At 41.5% G+C, this 20,910-nt stretch overlaps 1 protein-coding gene across 7 annotated transcripts in view; it reads right to left on the minus strand.

Moving 5' to 3' along the window:
* The window catches only part of Prosap (prosap), a 496,661-nt gene that overhangs the window by 135,481 nt on the left and 340,270 nt on the right, over positions 1-20,910 (minus strand). The window contains exon 1 of one of the 7 annotated variants that reach the window (XM_067156558.2): positions 18,844-18,939. The exons of 5 other annotated variants lie outside the window; for them this stretch is intronic. The gene's annotated coding sequence lies outside the window, so the exon portion shown is untranslated. Of the gene's footprint in view, positions 1-18,741; positions 18,940-20,910 lie in introns of those variants that run through there. One more of the 7 variants, XM_067156557.2, reaches the window with a different exon arrangement.

Consider the following 20,910-nt stretch of genomic DNA (forward strand, 5'->3'; position numbering starts at 1 on the left):
TCCGAATTTGCGGCTAACTGGATAAATGCTTGCCTTCGGTCCGATGGCCCCGGTTCAATTCTCAGGATCAACCTCCCTGTACTGGCTAGGGGACTGGATGTTATGACGTCTTCGCCATTCATTTCACTCTCATTACGTCACCGCCAAGCCGATACAAATGGCATGTATTATTATTATTATTATTATTATTATTATTATTATTATTATTATTATTATTATTATTATTATTATTCCGCTTTTCCCACATATGTAGGGTCGCCGGTACGAACTGTGTCACACATATGTGGATTTGGCCATGTTTTACAGCCGGATGCCCTTCCTGACGCCAACTCTATACGGAGGGATGTAATTATTATTGCGTGTTTCTGTGGTGCTTGGTAGTGTAGTGCGTTGTCTGAATACGGAGAGGAAAGTGCTGAGACAAACACAAACACCCAATCCCCGAGCCAGAAGAATTAATCAGACGCGATTAAAATCCCCGACTCCGGTCGGCAATAGAACTCGGGACCCTCTGAACCGAAGGCCTCAACGCTGATCATCCAGCCAATGAGTCGGACATTATTATTATTATTATCATCGTTCACTGGTTTATTAGCTTCCTCGGGAGATCAGTGGTGGTGAGGGACCCATGATCACGGGTTAGATTGCAACCAACCAAAGAGAACACTACATCTAAAAGATTGCATTTCATTTTAGTAAACATGAAATGGCGTATGGCTTTTAGTGCCAGGAATGTCCGAGGACATGTTCGGCTCGCCAGGTACAGGTGTTTTGATTTGACCCCCGCAGGCGACCTGCGCGTCGTGATGGGGACGAAATGATTATGAAGACGACACATACACCCAGCCCCCATACCAGCGAAATTAACCAATGATGGTTAAAATTCCCGACCCTGTCGGAAATCGAACCAGGGACCCCTGTGACCGAGCCGGACATTCATTTTAGTAGATCTACCTATAAAAGAAAACTATTGCCCCTATAACAGCAGTCTTGTAGTGTCTTGCTACAAGGATGTAGAAGTAAATGGGGGTGAAATACCAGCACTCTGTTATCTGTATTATTAAGTCAGATGTATATACGATGAGGAGCGCTTGGTTGTTGGTTAGCGGTGGCGATCTGACGGAGCGAAGCCTTGCACACTTATCCACCCTGCCCCCGCAGCAGCAACCCGCAAGAGTCGAGTCGCAGATCAGTCTCCGACGCCTTACAATCAAAAATACGTGCGACGTTTTTTCTCACTGCTTTCAAGTTTTGCAAATGGATTCAAGTTTTGCAAATGGAACAAAGTGTCAGATGCTTACATTATAAGGAGCTTTAAATTCCCATCGTTCTCATTTGAGTTTTGAGTATTCGCCACTGGGTTCCTGTGCATGGGACCCTCACGGCGATTTCTTGATTCAAGAACTGGAAAACATCCAAAGAAAAGCAGCTCGATTTGTTCTGGGTGATTTCCGACAAAGGAGTAATGTTACGAAAATGTTGCAAACTCTGGGTTGTGGAGACTTGGGAGTAAGGAGAAAAGATGGTCGACTGTGGCACGTTCCGAGCTGTCAGTGTAGAATGACATTAGCTGATGAATAAGTTTGAGGGTGTTTTGAAAAGTAGGAATGATCATAATATGAAGATAAAGCTGGCATTCAAATATTCGTTTATAGGAATTGGAGTTAGGGATTGGAATAAATTACCAAGGAAAGTGTTCGATATACTCCAAGCTTCTTCGATATTACTTAAGAAAAGACTATGTTAACAACAGATAGGGAATATGCCAGTTGCGTAACTGCGCTAAATGCAAATCAGTGGGGACGGATCCATGTCCTTCCTGACGACTCATGAATTTTAAGATAGAAATTTCAACCCGAGATAGAGCAGGATTCGAACCTCAAACCTGCCGGCAGTTCAGCCACTGAGGTAATCACAGCTCCCCTTGTAGGAAAGAGAGCCAGTGGAATATATTAAAAACAATCCCATAGCCACAGCTACTGTGTGCAAGTGGCTGAGACCGCTCAACACGGAGTGCCGAATGGCCAGAAATCCGACGACCTCTGGTGTGTTCACATCCGTGACCTGAGATTCGACGACTGATCCACAGCGGAAGCTTTTTGAGAATATTAGAAGTCAGTACACGCATTCTGCCTATTGGAGTCCTTGAAGTTCTGCAAGGCAGTTAACGAGTTTCGGGATAGTAGGTTGTGTACAAATGCACGTCCTGAGAGTTAGATCCAAAGAATACGGCTCGGTACAAGGTGGTGGTGATTATTTTCCTTTTCAAATAAGAAATTGAATACTAAGTTTCATGTGGATGTGGCGGGAGAAACCTTGAAGCTTCCTATCCACACATCGCGTGCGCACAAGAAGAAGTTACGTAAATCACCAGAAAGTGAAGGAGCAACATGTGGGAACACGACAAGATCCTATTAACTCCCACTCCCTTGTTACAAAAACCACCTGATTTCCTTAATGTCTACATTTGATCTCGACATCCCGCTTGGTCACGACAGCGCGCCCGATAATCGAGCTGGCGTAGCCCATAACATCCAGACACAGAGCAGACATAACAGGTTACAATAAAAAATTACTGAAGTATACACTACCCTGCACAACAGTTAGGCTATGGGGTTTGCACGAACAATAGGGGTTCGTCCATCTCGCTACATTACGGAAGAGCAGGCTAGACGATACTTCGTAATAACCGAATTAGTTATTGCGTAAACATACGGGGCCTAGTCATGATCACTCATCTTCCACAGTGCCACAGCCGACCATGAGACTCAGACTTAAGTAGAAGCTACAATTTTCTCTGGTTTCTTACAGTAGGTGCAAATATTAGTTCAAATGGAACTTACAAAATAATGAAAAAAGCATCACAATATTTACGGTAAATAATAATAATAATAATAATAATAATAATAATAATAATCCACTGGTTAGGGGCGCGCAGCTGTGACCTTGCATTCGGGAAATAGTGGGTTCGAATCCCACTGTCGGCAGCCCTGAAGATAATTTTCCTGGTTTCCCATTTTCACACCAGGAAAATGCTGGGCTGTACTTTAATTAAGGCCACGGCCGCTTCCTTCCCATTCCCAAGCCTTTCCTATCGCATCGTCGCCAGAAGACCTGTCTGTGTCGGTACGACGTAAAGCAAATACAGGGTGAAGCGAAATTCGCGCACTCGGGCGTCGCAGCGCGACTCCTCACATGCCAGCAATAAAAAATGTCTGTCACAAAATTTCGTCCTGTGAGTATATCCGGCAGAAAAACGACGTTGAAAAGTGGCAATCTGGCAACACTGTAACCACGTGTAGGGCAACTAACTCTGTCAGCACATACCAGTCGTGCTGTACAGTTGATGCAGTGGATAGAGTTATGGGTTAGCATGCAGGTGGTCGTGGGGTCGATCCTGGGTTGAGGCGTATGCTTTTTATTTCGTAAGTGTAGTCCAGGTGGTATTGTATCCGGCATCTTAATCGTTAACAGTGATTGCAGCGAGTCCTCTAGAAACCATTCTTACGTACATACTACGATCCTAGAAATGGACGAACAATAGTTTTCAATTGTCAGATTTGAAAGACGCCCTTTTTACGTTGTGGGCGTGAATTTATTCGCTGTTGACTATTAACATGCCAGATACCATACCACCTGGACTACATTTACAAAACAAAAAAACATACGCCTCAAACCAGGATCGACCCTCGACCACCTGCATGCTAACCCATAACTCTATCCACTGCATCAACTGTACAGCACGACTGGTATGTGCTGACAGAGTTAGTTGCCCTACACGTGGTTACAGTGTTGCCAGATAGCCACTCTTGAACATCCTTTTTCTGCCGGATATACTCGCAGGACGAACTTTTGTGAGAGACATTTTTTTATTGCTGGCATGTGAGGAGTCGCGCTGCGACGCCCGAGTGCGCGAATTTCGCTTCACCCTGTATATAAAAAAAACCACCATTTTAACAAACCCAACAGGGAAGGCAACTCTTACGACAAATAGTTAGTTAAAACCAAGAAGGATCTGCAAGTGAACATCACAGACCAAGGGATCCACAACAGAACCACACACATGTGTGGGGTTCCCAGAGACAAAAACAGCGACACAGAAGAAACACCGGCGGCAAACGAAACTAAAATCTTTTACACTTTTTAATTTTACAATTTGCTTTACGTCGCATCGACACAGATAGGTCTTATGGCGATGATGGGATAGGAAAGGCCTAGGAGTGGGAAGGAAGCGGCTTTGGCCTTAAGGTACAGCCCCAGCATTTGCCTGGTGTGAAAGTGGAGAAACCACGGAAAACTAATCTTCTGGATTGCCGACAGAGGGGCTCGAACTCACTATCTCCCGGTTGCAAGCAAACATCTGCGCGCCCCTAACCGAACAGCCAACTCACCCGGTACGATTTAAACTAGGTCATCCTTGTCCTCCTTGGACAAAATAGGAGCACGGCCCTTTTTCTGCTTCATTTGAGACATTTTTTTTCTTTCTTTCGCTCGGCATACCGAATGCGAAGGAAAACAGATTCACACAGCTCAACGCGACTCGCGATACTCAGCTGTTTCTGCGCTGTTGGCAACCGCTCACATATGAACTGGGATCAAAATTGAACTTCGATTAGTTGATCTTAGATCAGTTTTATACAACACGACACCGGTCTTATCTCAGATCATTTTCTGAACTTAGATTAAAACTGATCTGCAGTCAATGATGTTTATACAATTGGCCCTCAATGTAATAAATTTCAAAAACTGGAGAATAAATTGGCAGGGGGAAAAAGAGGGAACTTAAATGAATTGAACATGAGGGAAGACATCATGAGGAATCGCTAACTCTTCAGGACCTGAGTAAATAAAAACACATTTGTAGCGATAACTAGCAGCAGGTCTGGTACAAAGTGGTCAGAGGCCACACAGTGAGTTCATGAAGAGATTTTCGAAGAATAGGAAAGCGAAAGTCATCAAGCCAATGAACTAGTTCAAACGCGTTCCATTAATGGGCATAACGATACAACAACAACAACAATAATAATAATAATAATAATAATAATAATAATAATTGTACCGGGAGGTACACCTCTACGCCGCAAGTTTAAATATTGTGCCAATTGGAACTCGTCTACAGGAGAAACTCTGAACTTTAAAAACTGTATCAACTCATACGTTTTATCAGAAGATGTCACTACCGTAAATTTTGTGATTACGAAGTTTTCAGTACTGTGTGGAGTTCAAATTGTTTTGTTTTCTATTGAACAAGAAGTGTGGACATTCTCTGATAGATGTCTCTACAAAAAAACTATGATCATGCACCCTGGTGCGAAGTTAAGGACCTTTTTGAAGAAATGTTGTATTCATAAGTTTTCTCCTTACTAAATTTCGTTCTTTCATTGGTTGGTTGGCAATATTAATCTTTCCTTTCCGCCAGTTTTGAATTGAGCCAATCCAGAATTTCTGTAATTAATTTTTGACCAATCATGTATTTCTTCTTCGACTTTGAGTGTATTTTCAAGATTATTCATGAAAGGTCTCGAATCTTCTGCGAGGGTATAAAAACTGCTGATTTTCTTGTCTCTCGGCCACTCGAACAACATCCAACATAGTGTATGGAAGTGTAGCAGGAGGCGGGTAGCGTCTCTTTCATCCGGCAGCAGCTTTTCAACAAGGTAATGGCCACTTAACATCTTTATTTCTTGCTAGCTCAGCAGTTTAATCCGCGGGGAAGGTCCGAAACCTTTGCTATGTAATAAACATGTAATCTCCCATCGTTTTGTAAAACTTCAAATATCTTTAACTGTAATTCGGGGATAGAGAGTGCTTTACCCTCTCGAGCTCCCCTTCATACTAGTTTGAGGTTACTACGTTTTGTAACTGGTTTTCTTCCTTTCTGTAATGTCTTAATTTTTTTTAATGCGAGTCACCTCCATAGTTTGGGAATAGCCCCTGTTTCATCGGCCTAGAGCCTCTTAGGTTTTAACAAGCTTTCACGTAGGAGTGCAAGTACACGCCTCCATTCTACTTGGTGTTGCGGGCCATTTACTTAACCTTTTCTTGTCGGCTAAGGCCCAGTAGATTGGGTACAAGATACCCCTGTTTCATTGTAAGTTGTGCCTTGATGGCAATCATGTGTAAAAGTCTGATATTACCTTTATAAGCTTGAAAAATTGAGAGCGGGTGAGCTCTTTCTAGTATTTGGATATGTGCCTCTACGAGGGCAGACATTGCTAGGTGGGAGCAAGTGCTCCATGTTATTAGGGGTGTTCTGCCCTTTGGTAATATGTAGTTGTGAGCTGAGAGCTCAGAAATTATAAAAAGTGGGGCTTGAAGCCCAGATCGTTAATTTGTATTTAAATCTTGGCTTTCCTGGTCTTGGACCTGATTACTTGTTGACTTCTTGTTATTTGTTGAATGTTCAAATTCTATGTGATAATTGTTAAGTTTTGCTATTTTCGAAAATATAACCTTTAATGCAATTTTAATTCGTATCTCGGCCTTGTAGTTAGACCCATTCCATCCCGCACCTTCTTTCACCTCTGCATTCCACGGGTATCCCCGTAACAATAATAATAGATACCCAAGAGAGATTCGCTTTACTCTGCCACCTAATAGGCCTAGAGTAAAGTGGAAGGTCAAAATTAACGAGCAGGCAGCCAGATGGCGTTAAATTAGAATGTCTGCACACGTTTGCTGAGGCCATAAAATTAGGAGTAGTGGTAGTAATAAATGTCAAGAAATGAACCAAGAAAGAAGGAAAGAAAGAAAGAAAGAAAGAAAGAAAGAAAGAAAGAAAGAAAGAAAGAAAGAAAGAAGGAATCGTACAAAGTCTTTGTTTACGCTGTCCATGTTTTTCCTGGAAAGTTATGTTAGATGAATATGATATTTGGTGAAATATGTTGCCATTCGAAATCCAATCATTGTCAAGTTTTCAATCTAATAAACTCATCACATAGGCTACAGCTCTACGAACTGTTTATAACATGCAATTAAAATCAAACTAAAGATGTTAATAATCCATTCTTTGTGATTTGCTATCTTTGGGTCTTTTTCTAAAACTGTTTGTTTGCTATTAATCTTCTCTGTACGGCCCATGCCTACCTCTTTCTGCAACGAATTCTTACGACTCTTATTGGATTAGCTTCTATTTCTGCGACACGTTCTCAAATAATCTTTAGCTTTTTGCTTCTTTACATGACTTCCCTTTATTTACTCCACCTTCATTTACTTAACATGTTTACACATTTGTTGTTCGATGTCTCAAAGCGACTTAAATAAGTCAAATACATTTTGTGGACTTCCGATTTTTCTGCTCGCCACCGATCTGCATTTAGGGCAGATTCCCCATCTGCAAACAATTTGGACATTTATTTAACATCTCCCTTAGTAAATCATTTCAGTCCCTGACTCCTCTTCCTCTAAACGAATATTTGCCCCAATTTGTTCTCTTGAATTTAAACTTTATCTTCATACTGCGACCTTTCCTACTTTCAAAAACCACCACTCAAACTTATTCGATTATTCGATTATTAATGTTATTCCATGCCATCTCTCCACACACAGCTCGGAACATACCACTTAGTCGAGCAGCTCGTCTCCTTTCTCCCGTCTTCTAAGACCAAATTTTGCAAACATTTCCGCAACGCTACTCTTTCTGATTGAAAATCAACCGGAACAAATCGAGCTGCTTTTCTCTGGGTTGCAATCACTCAACTTCCATCATTTTCTCAGGTTCTCTCTTTCCCCAGTACTCATCCATCCGCAGGGTTACTAGTTTTCTTTGTTCTGCCTAGAATGCTATGTTCTTTCTCGTTTACTCGTCGGATACATTCTTCAAATCCGCCTCCTTTCTTCTGAGACTTCTCTGTGTCTTCTGTCCTGATTCTACACTTTTCTAGATCCCAATAGACTTCTTTCACCCATGAGGCTTCCGTTTTTACATTCAAAGTGAATATCCTGTTAGCACGCTTTTCTCGCTCCATCTTTGTAATATGTCCACAGAAAGTCAATTTCCCTTTCTTGATGGTGGTTGTGATATTTCCAAATCTTTGGTATAATATTTTTGGTTTGCTTTTAAGCGGTTGGTTTTCTGGGTCCAAGGATCTTTCTAAGGAACTTCTTTCCCTTCTTTCTTTCCCAGATCTGAGAGTAGCTTACTATTATCTCAGCTACATATAAGCATTTAGGTTTGACTACAGTACTGCAATGTCTGAATTTGGCCTTGTTCTTCTTCTTCTTCTTGTTCTTATCATTAAAACGCACTATCCGACCACGCGTCGAACTGAGGCTCTCAAGGGACAGAAACCTACGAGCTGACAAGTCTAGGACAGAGCTAGACATATTTATCAGCAGTAATAACTCAATACAAATTAAACGATCCAGTCTTGTGCTGATTTGCATTAAAAATTTCTATCCATATCTTTCAAGAGAACGTGTCCAATCAGCTGGTTGAGGTAATATTTACAGTTAGTCGCCCCGTGGTGTATCAGTTCGTGCTCTACACGGATGTGAGGTGCGTGAGTAAGAATTCACCGACAAACCACTGTGTATTGACAAGAGCCCGCAGACAGAATATTGGCCTGAATTGAACTCGCCACGCAACTCTGTTTGTCCAAGGCACGATACACTGCTCCTCCAACTGTACAGTATCTACGTACAACAATAATAATAATAATAATAATAATAATAATAATAATAATAATAATAATAATAATAATAATACCATCATCCGCCTTCTTGATTGAATGCCGAGCGGTGATACCTTCGGTGTAGAGATTTTTGGTGCTCTTGATCATTTACGATACAGAGAACGTTTTGAAATCTCAAAAATGAGCATGTCATGAGACTAAACTCACGATGACACACCTACTTTTACGTAAGTCTATATTTAAACCTATAACTTCGGGACTCAACGCAGTCTCGTTCTTTTCTGTAAAGCGCAGTCTTTATGCTCGTAACGAAGATAACATTGATAGTATTTTGTGGTTGCGATATTATAATTTTGTGTACTCCTTCATCCTCATTTGTTTCAGTTATGCATTTTGAAATATATATGTCTTATGACTGGGGGTCAATGGAAATTTGCATGACGGAAGTGTAACCATAGCAACAGTGCACGCAGTGATGTAAGGTATTGTTACCTGGCAACCGTGCAGGCAGTGATGTAAGGTATTGTTACCTGGCAACCGTGCAGGCAGTGATGTAAGGTATTGTTACCTGGCAACCGTGCAGGCAGTGATGTAAGGTATTGTTACCTGGCAACCGTGCAGACAGTGATGTAAGGTATTGTTACCTAGCATCCGTGCAGTCTGTGATGTAAGGTATTGTTACCTGGCAACCGTGCAGGCAGTGATGTAAGGTATTGTTACCTAGCAACCGTGCAGGCAGTGATGTAAGGTATTGTTACCTGGAAACCATGCAGGCAGTGATGTAAGGTATTGTTACGTAGCAACCGTGCAGGCTGTGATGTAAGGTATTGTTACCTAGCAACCGTGAAGGCTACGCCTTATGGCTGGTTGTCCTCTGAAATTAGCAGCCGTTGATGGATGGCCATGACCGAGAGAGATATTTATGAACATTTCATTTTCTCAATGGGTAAAAGGTGTATAAGTTGCTTTACGTCGCACCGACACAGATAGGTCTTATGGCGATGATGAGATAGGAAAGGGCTAGGAGTGAGAAGGAAGCGACTGTGGCCTTAATTAATGTACAGCTTCAGGATTTGCCTGGTGTGAAAATGGAAACAACGGAAAACCGTCTTCAGGGCTGCCGACAATGGGGTTTGGACCAACTATCTTCCGAATGCAAGCTTACAGCTGCGCGCCCCTAACCACACGGCCAACTCAATCGGTTCTCTATGATCTGGCACCGTGGTCAGCCGGTTCGAGTCCCGTTGGTCGAAAAACTTTACACCATCAGAAGGTTCGCCAGCAGGTGGGGAGGTGGTGGTATACAATTTCTAATATGGAGTGAGGGCGTATCAAGCTGTTGATGGTGATTCGTCCGTCGGATGGAGACGTTCAGCCTTGATCAGACGCCTTAGTTTTATTCCTCAGCCGTGCGGACATCGGGTTTAACCCTCTATCTTCCTACTATCATACATCACGTCATTCACTTCATCTCATTAACTTCTCTGGTGAGGATGACGTCAGAAAGGGTGTGCGGTTGTCAAAACTCACCTCACTTCAAACCAGACTTCATAGAGAAACGGAACAATGGCTGTACGTACAACAAGGTCAGGTACGTATAAATAGGAACAGTCCAAATCGAAAAATATGAGGGTGTCTAAGGTATAGCCAAGTTGTGAATCAAGATGGCGGAAAATCACTTCACATTTACTTATAAACATGGCTATATTTTTTGCGCTGGAATCTTATCTGGAATATTCGTAGCGTGGTAACTAGGCAACCACAGTTCGTCATCTTCCTCCTCTGCCTTCTAAATACTGTACAGTAGCTACAAATGGCGCCGTGTCCACTGTCTGACTGGCGTTTCGTCTAGGTCAGAGCAGCGCCTCTTACAGATTGTAACGTCACCAAAGGCAACTGAATTTTTCTCACAATATGCATCTTGGAAATATTTATGGTCATAAAATGATGTGCTAAATCAGCGACCATTTTGTTGGACGTAGATTTTGGTAAGTGTAACATGGCAAGGGAATGTTGTACTTTACCTCCCCTCATGTTGCAGTGTAAGAGGCTACTAAGAGGGAACCTCGCTGTCTCGTCTAAGTCAAAAAACGCATCCATGATTATATGGTTTCTCGTGAAGCCGAGAAATTTGCATATGTATTTTTTAAAGAGCTTATTTACAGTCATACTTGATGCTAATACACCTAGAGATAATCGAAACATGTTATATATAATAGGCTTAATTCCCAATCTGACTTCCTACGTCGCATCTTAACCAACCCAAAATGCGATATTTCAAATTTTTTTCTCTTTATAACAGTGAAAATAATTGTTAATATCTCCAATACTTCCGGAGTTATGACAAAAACGTGAAGCTCTGTCACCCAAGCTCGTTTCCCGCAACGTTTGTTTTTCAGAACCATTCCCTGATAACTGAAAGTTTTTAAGATATTAAGATGAAATTTTACATTCAAGTATATATTTCATAAAGACGATGTACTAGAATTATTGAACTACCTTTATTGGTTAAGTTTTAAAAAAATTCACATGACAATTAATGAAATATTGACTACTTGAAAATAAATTCATGAAAAAAATATTTATACTTGATCTATTTCACCCTATTCTAGTACATATTGTTGCTATAACATTACTAATTATAATAAAGAATTATGGAAAAAATATTCATATGTTTGGAAATGATCAGCGAAACCGCGAAATAGTGGCCATGATACACCACGATTTTGAATAATTAATTATAATTGTTTATGTTTATATGATTTCTAAATATGTAGAGGAATTATTAAGGAACAATGTGTTTGTCGTACCAAGTTTCCGTTTAGTATTCATTTCCATTGTTACGGGAAAACAAGTTTAATACACCCCACGTTCAAAGGTGTAGGACCTCCCTTAACAATGATAACCATGACGACACACTCTCCGTGTGTCGCTTTTAAAGAAGAAGGTCCTGCTAAAAAAAACGGACGCTAGGTTTGGTAAGTGAAGAGGATTGCTGAAGGCGATGTCCTAAGAAGGAACAATTATCTCCAAGAAGGTCGAGTTTTATGGAGCGAGATCACGGCTACTGCAGTCACATTACGTCAATGCTGGACTGATAACGAATTACTCGGTACAATGATGTACATAATGCGCGGGGATTTTCATAACCTGAGATCGTTATCTGGCCTTCACGATATCTACAGCGCCACACATATCTCACCAAGCTCAACATCTACTTCTCTTTCTTCTACGGTAAACTATAAACTATAATTTTGAACAATGTTAAACCTCAGCACATTTCCTTCCGGGAACTTAATTTTTGAAATGTTAAACCTGGTCAACTTCTTTATGACGTGACTGCGTCGTGTGAAGGGAAATATGTCAAACAAAGATACATTAAATCAACTGCGTAGAACGTCAGTATCACAGAGTTACTTTTGCTTTAATGCAATAAATTGAAGACATACAGTCGTTTTATACGCACTATGGGATCCAGTTTATGCGTAAAGCCTGTAACTGCTCATTCCGAATGCCCTCTTGCTGTTGTCCCCGCCTGTTTGTACCAGCCCCCGTGTCAGCGGAATTAACCGATGATGGTTAAAATTCCCGAGCCTGCCGGGAATCGAACCCGGGACCCCTGTGACCAATGTCCAGCACGTTAATGATTTAGCCACGGAGGCGAAGTGTAATTCTACTGATAACTTGAGAGAAATATTGTCACTCCAGTTACTTTTCCCTTTTACTCTTTACATCACTGCTTATCCAGTGTCCACTCAGCTTCTGCTCCCGTACAACAAAACGGACGGTGTAAAAGTGAGCTTCGACCGAAAGCAGAATAAAGTCGAATTCAGTGCACTAGCCATGCTTGAACCTTCCACTTGGTATCCGAGGAAAATACACATGCTAAATACTTGGAATAATCCTCGCGTTCCAGATTTGTTTCATTTGGGAGATAGTGGGTTCGAACCCCACTGTCGGCAGCTCTGAAGATGGTTTTCCGTGGTTTCCCATTTTCACACCAGGCAAATGCTAGGGCTGTACCTTAATTAAGGCCATGGCCGCTTCCTTCCCATTCCTAGTCCTTTCTTGTCCCATCGTCGCCATAAGACATATCTATGTCGGTGCGACGTAAAGCCAGTAGCAACTAGGCATCACTCCATACGTGGAGGTTTCATTGAGTGCAGCCTTTCAGGACAATGCGTCATAAACATACAAACGAATGCCTCCTTCCCATTTTATGCATTTCAATGAATCATCTGCTTTTGCTGGCGAGACCTGGTCTTTACAGTGCTGTATGTCCCTCTCTCATCTTTAGCATTGACGATATTAAGGTGGCTGACGTATGACCGATGCTATGCAGTCAGTTCCTGTTATGAATGGTGTGTTTACAGGTTCGGGTTGTTCGTACATTTGAGTGGACTCGACTCGCTGATGAAAGCAACGGGAAACTACCTCACTCCTCGTTTCCCTTGTAAGGCTGGGTCACCTATGACGTCTATGCCAGAATTGTTGAGGATCAAATCAGCCTTCGAGCTGAATACTCTACATACGAATTAATCATATACACTACAATCTAACTTATTTAAAACTCCTTCTTCCTTAATTTGACAGCTGAGAGGAACTCGTCCTAGTTTTTTTCTCTTTAATCTTATCTTCATCCTTCCAGATATCTATCCGATATTGTGTCACGAGAGACTCTTGTTCTGTTACGATTCTTCTCTCTCAATATTTCACCGAACAATTCACGGCCTTGCCAATCTTTGCTATCTCTCAAGATAGTATTTCATATCCCACCCGGGGGGAAAGAGGGAGCAAGACAGAAAATGTTAAGTGGGTAATATGTGAGCCTAAGGAGTATCTAAACTGTCGTGTGAGCCACTCACTGTCACAATAAAACAGAATACTGCCTTCTCTAAAAGTAACTACTGCCTCTTCTTCTTCCCCTTAGCTAACTACTGGCCGAGTTTGTTTCTGTGGGGGTCGCTGGATCTCAAACGTTAACTTAAAACTATTTTACTCCACAGTACACTTAACGCTTCAGCAGCTCTTTTCCGCACACTTCTCTTTGAAAAAGCGTCCGTAGTTGGTTGGACTTCAGTCTGTTAGCCAACGGCTCCTCCGAATGGTTCAAATTTCCTCTCGAGTATTATTTTCTGATGTTTATCATTGTTCAGGAACCGCTGTATCGCGTGTGTTGGCCCCATCAGTCGTGGAGTAATTGATCGAAATGAGGTAAGTCGAGTTGTCTGTCTGTTTGTTCCGGGTAGGCTCAAAAACTACTGGACCGATTGAGTTGCAATTTAGTAAGAATATGCCTTAAACTCCGGAATGACATAACAGATACTTTTAATTCTGATATATTTCACCGTTTCGAGCTAGTAGGGTATTTCACAGGGGTATGTCCCGAATTTAGGCAATTTTCCGCTACATCAACGGGAAAACAGTTGGTCCTATCGGAAAATAAGGTGCATCCTGTAGCAGTGAATTTAAATTTTCTACTAGAAATGTAATATGCAACTGTAATGGTTTACCGGAAAATTCAGTTGTCTTGTGGTTACCTTCACTAATGTAGTACTTCGTTTGTTAAGAGCCCAGCTGAAGATTGAGCGCGCCATTCTACAGTGAGAGGGGCTGTAGAACACATTTCCATTATCATATACCTTTTGAATATTGTGTAGCGTACTTAGTGGGTTTATGATTGACGTTTAAATTTACCTCAAGATCTAGAGAACCACAGCTTCAATCACGGCCAGCTCGGCGTGCTCTCGAGTGCCGAGAGGCCATAACCGATGATAAGATCGTAAATATTGTCTACAAGAGCGAGTAGTAAGACACACAGGGCCACCTTAATTTAACTTACTCATAAATCTGTGCGAAGAACCGGAGCTTCAAGGTAGTGCGTAATACGCCAGCCCAAGTGGTACCTTAACTGGCGACAAGTATTTACATTTCAAATCAGTAAATTAAAATGGAATAAAATATTGTACGCAGGAGCCACGAAGGTGCCTCAAAGTGTTTCATGTCTGACATCGAGAAGGATAAGCCCGTCCTCGATGTGGTTTCCCCATGAAGCATTCTTGGAATCTTCAGACGTTTAAGTTTCTGGCGTACGAGACGCCGTAGACGCCGTCTGGACTGCGCCACACGTCGGCTAACCACTAAGACTTGAATTCTTCCATTATCGGTGGTGGTGATTGTTTTAAGAGAAAGTACAACTAGGCAACCATCGGGTACGTAACACTAATGAGAGGGAACAAATGGAACGGGTATGACACTTCAAAAATGAAGGTATCAGCCAAAGGACAACGGCCATGAAGGGCGTGAAAATGAAAGACTCCCGAGGCCTCGAGTGCTCTAATACCGTCGAGGTTGGAAAAGAACAAGAGTTGACCGAGGGAGGTTAGTTGGTTTCCGCACTTCGGCCCAATAGTATCGTTGCGAAGCCAGTCACGCCAAGAGATCGCCAGTATTCGCCGGTTACCCAGCATTTGGAGTATTTGCAGGTCGCCCATGTTCGGTTTTTGTAATGTCCACTGCTCAGAACGATACAGCACAGTTGGCGGAAGAACGGGTGAAAAAGAGCATGATTTGATCATGTAATAATAATAATAATAATAATAATAATAATAATAATAATAATAATAATAATAATAATAATAATAATACCCAGCAATTGGCCATGCGGTTAGGATCGCGCAGCTGTGAGCTTGCATTCCGGGGATAGTGGTTTAGAATCCCACTGTCGGCAATACTGCTTTTCCGCGGTTTTCCATTTTCACACCAGGAAAATGCTCGGGCTGTACTTTAAGGTCGAAAGACCTTTGGTTATTATGTAAAGAAAAATGTGTAAGCCTCATAAAGAGACGCAGGTAGCTTGTGTAACCGTAGTCCACAGGGGTTGTATCGATCACAGACTACTCGTAAGAACAATAAATAATATAGCGAATTGATGAAGCGGTTTTGGAAGAAATAAAAAGTCACCAGTGCCAACTAAGAAATTTCAACGAGCTCTCTGGATGGGAGGAACAAATTATTATTATTATTATTATTATTATTATTATTATTATTATTATTATTATTATTATTATTATTATTATTCCAAAAGCGGCCCATTCCTACTCTGCCCAACCTCCTTCTGGTACGGATGACGGTGAATACTCCAAACAAGTTGTGGCGGTCTTGACTGAAACAAGATTTAACAGGCCATGACTTAAGCTGCCAAGTCTAGACTTTAGAAGGCCATGACCACACCAAGCCCACGTATCCTTTTCTTCTCGGCGATGACACAGCAACATGCGTCAATATATTTTATGATCCATTATTTTCGGCTCAACTCGATAATGAGTTTTGTCAATCAATTGATAAGATGAATACGCCTCCCGGTTTAAAAAATACAGTGTGGCATTAACACCCAATCAATTAATACAACTTCACAGCTTCTCTGTCTGCCAAAACACTAACACATATAACATACCTGTAAAAATGCAGTTGTTAGAAAAAAATGACATGTTTCGTTCTACAAGAACATTCTCAGATCCTATCAAATCACTTAATTTTAAACCATGCGTACAATATCGTTAACGTTGCGGAAACTTGTCAATTATTCTGAATTGATGATTTTTTGAACAAGCGAGACAAGTAGTCCTCCGCAATCAGTTTAGTAACTTTGAGAGAGATATGCAAGTTTCTGATCGTCCGTTAACTTCCGTGAGAGAATCAATCAATCAATCAATCAATCAATCAATCAATCAATCAATCAATCAATCAATCAATCAATCAATCTAGGGCTGTCATCCAGGTGGGAATTTCCCTATCAGTCGTTTATCTTTTCTTCTCTCAAATGATGTCAAGGAAGTTTGAAATTTATCGCACATTTCCCTTGATAAATGTTCCCAGTTCCAAATTCCTTCTCCTAGAAATATTCGCATGCATTTATCCTCTTGAATTCTATCTTGATATTATGAGCGTTCCTACTTTTAAAAGCTCCGTCAAACTGATTCCTCTACTAATGTCATTCCACGCCACTCGCCACATACTGCTCGGTCCAGCAGGTCGTATACTTGCTCCCAAGTCTTCGCACCGCAAAGTTTGCAATATTTTCCTAACGCTACTCTTCAGTCGGAAATCACCCAGAAGTAATCGAGCTGCTTTCACTTTTAATAATTTTCAGTTCCCGTATCAAGTAATCCATGTCCTTTTGCGAAAATCAGATGATAATAAATGGTCATGGCCATCCATCACCGGCTGCTAATTTCAGACGACCGATAGCCATAAGACATAGCGTATACGGTTGCTAGGTAACACTTGTCACACGACCCTCAGACATAAGACATGTTTATATCAAATCCCCTGGTATCATCAGCCCCAACGGGTCATGGCCTAAGAAGCGATCACTGTCCAGACGGAAGGCCTACAGATTACGAGATGGTTATTTGACTAGCACGACTAATCCTCTCGCTATTAGTTTTGGCATTCAAGATCGGGACCGCTATGTCACCGTCAGAAAGCTCCTCAATTATAATCACGTAGGCCGAATGGACCTCGAACCAACCCTCAGATGCAGGTAAAAATCTCCCGACATGCCTGGGAATCGAACCCGGGGCCTCCGGGTAAGAGGCAGGTACACTGTCCCTACACTACCGAGCCGGCGAGCGACTTTCATACTTCCAATAATTTAAAAAATCGCAGTAGTCCATAGTCAGCATTTTTGCCTACGGACCTCGAGTTCTGACGTACTGGGATCGCCTCTTGGTCTTGGAAGAAATTTTTGCTTACAAGTCTGTCAATTTGTTGCGCTTACATTCACGTACATACATCTTGTGTTAACACACGATGTATCAGTAAAATGCGTGGTCCGAACATGTACAGGTCTCCTTGACAGTGCTGCAGTATCATGGAGGGATAATTTAAGATAACGGAAAGAGTGGTATTAAAAATGAAAGAAACATGGACCAGGGCATGGCGAAAAACCATAGTAGCATTTGTGAAATAGAAGCAGGAAGACGATTTCCTGAAATTTCGTTCAACAACAGAAGCATCACTGGGCGCCATGTTCTGTAGAAACCTAATCTGGAGCAACTTGACTCTGCGTTGTAGAAATGATTTACTATTAACTGCTAAGACAGAGCGCCTATCTCTGGACCTATGGTTATAGACAATTGTATGGGAAATGAAACTAACAGAAATTAGCTATTTTTTAGGTAGTTGGTTGTAACTGGTGAAGAAAAGTGTTTGGACCATAAAGCAGCGACAGAATATGTTCAAACGTCCTATGAAACGGGCTTCTTGTGGCAGGTGGGGTTTCTGGACGTTTGATTCACTCCGCTAGTTCCAATCGACTCTATGTCCAAAGTCTGCGGAAAATTAAGTCCGCAATCCATTTCCATGCATCCTACATAATTATGACCATTTATTTAGGCCTACAAAATCTCTGAATGTGTAAAACATCTGCACTCAGAACTTCCGCATTTTTAGAACTGCTTTTAGAATTGTTGTACGTTTACTGGACTAAAAGTGCTGCCTTTGCGATAAGAAAAGTCTGTGAATGAAGCGCTGTTGAATGAAGGTAGAGTGTGTTTACATGTAGTAATGGAATGATTACTCTCTTCGTAGGATTTACGTGGAGTTTGTAAGGGAGAGCCGTGCGGTAAGGAGAGATGCGTTCTTGATATCGGTGCTCTGGCGACCTTCTCTCAGTGTCTCCTCCTAGAAGCTGAGCGATGTTTTGCTGCTGTTCTGTCCAGGAATCGCCCTAGGGAGGGATGGTACACACTCCTCAATCTCCGCCATTAATTTAACTGAAAATAATTTCTCCATGCAGTGTGGTAGTGCACTGTCTGACTATGATATTTGACTTATTATTTTAATCATTTATTCCACGGAAATGAAAGATTGGACAAAATATCTACTGGACATTAAATTAAAGCAGACAAACTTGTCAGAGGATATTGGACATCAATAGGGCATCACACAATGGACCAAACGTCTGCAAACCGCAAGTGATGATGAAAGAGGGAGATGACTTCGAATTAAACAACTGCCGACTTACTTGTAATGTCGGTTCCAAAAGTGGTGATTAAAATAGGTCTTTAAAATATGGTCTAAATGTTTAAAAATTAACACTTACTTCGAAGTTCAAGTACTAGATGTTACACATTTCTGAGGACATCACAAGACACTTGTTTCCACACACTGTTCACACACATGACTGGAATGAAACTAAACTCACACAAGCTGGTAAACTCCGGTACACAACGTGTTCCTTGCCGTGCCGAGAGAGGTGAAACACAGGCGCTAGGTACCTGAACGTCAGGGGGCCCTGATCACATCAGATAAGGCGCAGCGAGCTCTCGACACACTTTATCGGAGAAGGCTCCCGGAACAAGGCCGCCTGATAACGAGATACGGCTGCAGTCACGTCCCGCTAGAGCACTTACGAAATGACACAGAAGAATTCCAACGGTACGTCTTCGTTATCACATGACAGAGATGATCTCAGAACTCAGTCCCGTGACGTCGACGGGTGCACGCTGCATTTGACAGCTCTTGACGCTACTCCACGCATTAGGTTCTTTGCTAAACCCTTCTGCAAAGTTTGTAATATCTGAAGCCGTCTCTTGTCAATTTCGAATCAGTTAATTTATACGCATTGGAGCCACCAGTCATTAAGATAAGTTACAGCTTTTAAGTTCGTAAATATACATCTGTAAATATTTGCGTGTAATTTGATAAAACCTGATGATGATCTTCCAAGAACGAAACACGCCATTCTATATTAGGTTGTTCCTTTTTCAGGTATTTTATACATTTATTACTCAAAATTAGTTTCGGCAGACTGAACAACTGAACAGTTACTTGTATACAGTCGAAGCCGTTTATAGCGACATCGCTTATTACGACATATCGTATACAACTACACATTTCGATCGCATCGTCGGATATATGTATCGGTTGTAACGTCCAATGTTGATTTTTGTTTAGTACTTGGGGATTGCTGACAACAATGTAAGGCTTATTATTGTAGATTTCAAATCAGTGTCAAATAGTCGGGGCAAGCATCGCTGTGAAGTCGCAAAAGAAAGGGAATGTGTTTATGAACGTCAGCATCTTGTGTGCACCACACTGGATGATTTCTACAATTTCGAAGGTCAAGGAGAAAATCCAGCCTTTTCCAAAAAAAATCAAGCGTGTCACAATATATGAGCACAAAGATATTGAATAATCTTAACGTAGACAGTTTAAGCAGCAAAGAACAAATAATGCACCTACTCTCCAAGTGAAAGCCAATGAAATTCCTCGCAGTCTTACTCCACAAATACTGTTCTATAAATACCGAACTTCTTTCAGTTACGTTTTTGTAGTGTTAACTTAATTCTGTTAATTAACCAGGTAAGTGTGCACTCTAACACTTGCAGATATGACATTATCAACAATAAAAGAAATAAAAACCAGGTTTATGCGACTATCGGCTAAAATGAGTGTTGACTGACTGTCCCTTCGATCTCGTTATAACCGATTTCGACTGTATTTTTGTTGTTGTTGTTGTTGTTGTTGTTGCCAAAGTGCTTGCCAGTGAAACTCAATACGCTTCTTCCGTCAGGTCTGCTAGTTCGAAAGCTAGATATGAACAGACTTTTCAACAGCCGTACAGCTCAAGCGGTGATAGTTACCACAAACCAGACTGTCATGATGATGATGATGATGATGATGTGTTTAAAACAGCCTAACATCTAGGTCATCGGCCCCTAATGGTAGGAAATGTAACGAAATTTAAAAGTTCAAAATCGTCCACTGACCAGAATAAAAAATATGGTGAAGAATGAATAGATATGAATTTATAACAATCAGTGTATCCGACCCAGAAACTATCATAAACAATAGTATTACTGACCAAAGGACCACTTCTAAAGCACAATTCTGAATCGAGGATGCTTGTTGTCTAAACGGGTTCAAAATCCAGGCCAACGGCCCCTCATAATGGCACTTATCGCTAGTAAAGTAGAGCCATGGTATTTGTCATATTGCGGTACTACTCACAAGTATCGTACGTCGCACAGGTAACGCAGACCTATGATTGTTTCTCACATAGTGGGTACTATCACAGGCAACGCCCAGACCCGTAGTGTTTTTCACTCGAAAACCATAGTGAACCACGCTCTGCTGCTACTAATCACAAACCTATTGTGTACCTAATACAGTGGTAGTACTCGCAAGGAACGGCGACCCATGGTGTTCCCCGCTCGATGGTACTAATCACAAGTAGTTTCAAGGTTCTAGTACAATCATCCCTTCCTCG

Source organism: Anabrus simplex, chromosome 12 (genome assembly GCF_040414725.1).
Source record: "Anabrus simplex isolate iqAnaSimp1 chromosome 12, ASM4041472v1, whole genome shotgun sequence".
NCBI classification, from domain to species: domain Eukaryota; kingdom Metazoa; phylum Arthropoda; class Insecta; order Orthoptera; family Tettigoniidae; genus Anabrus; species Anabrus simplex.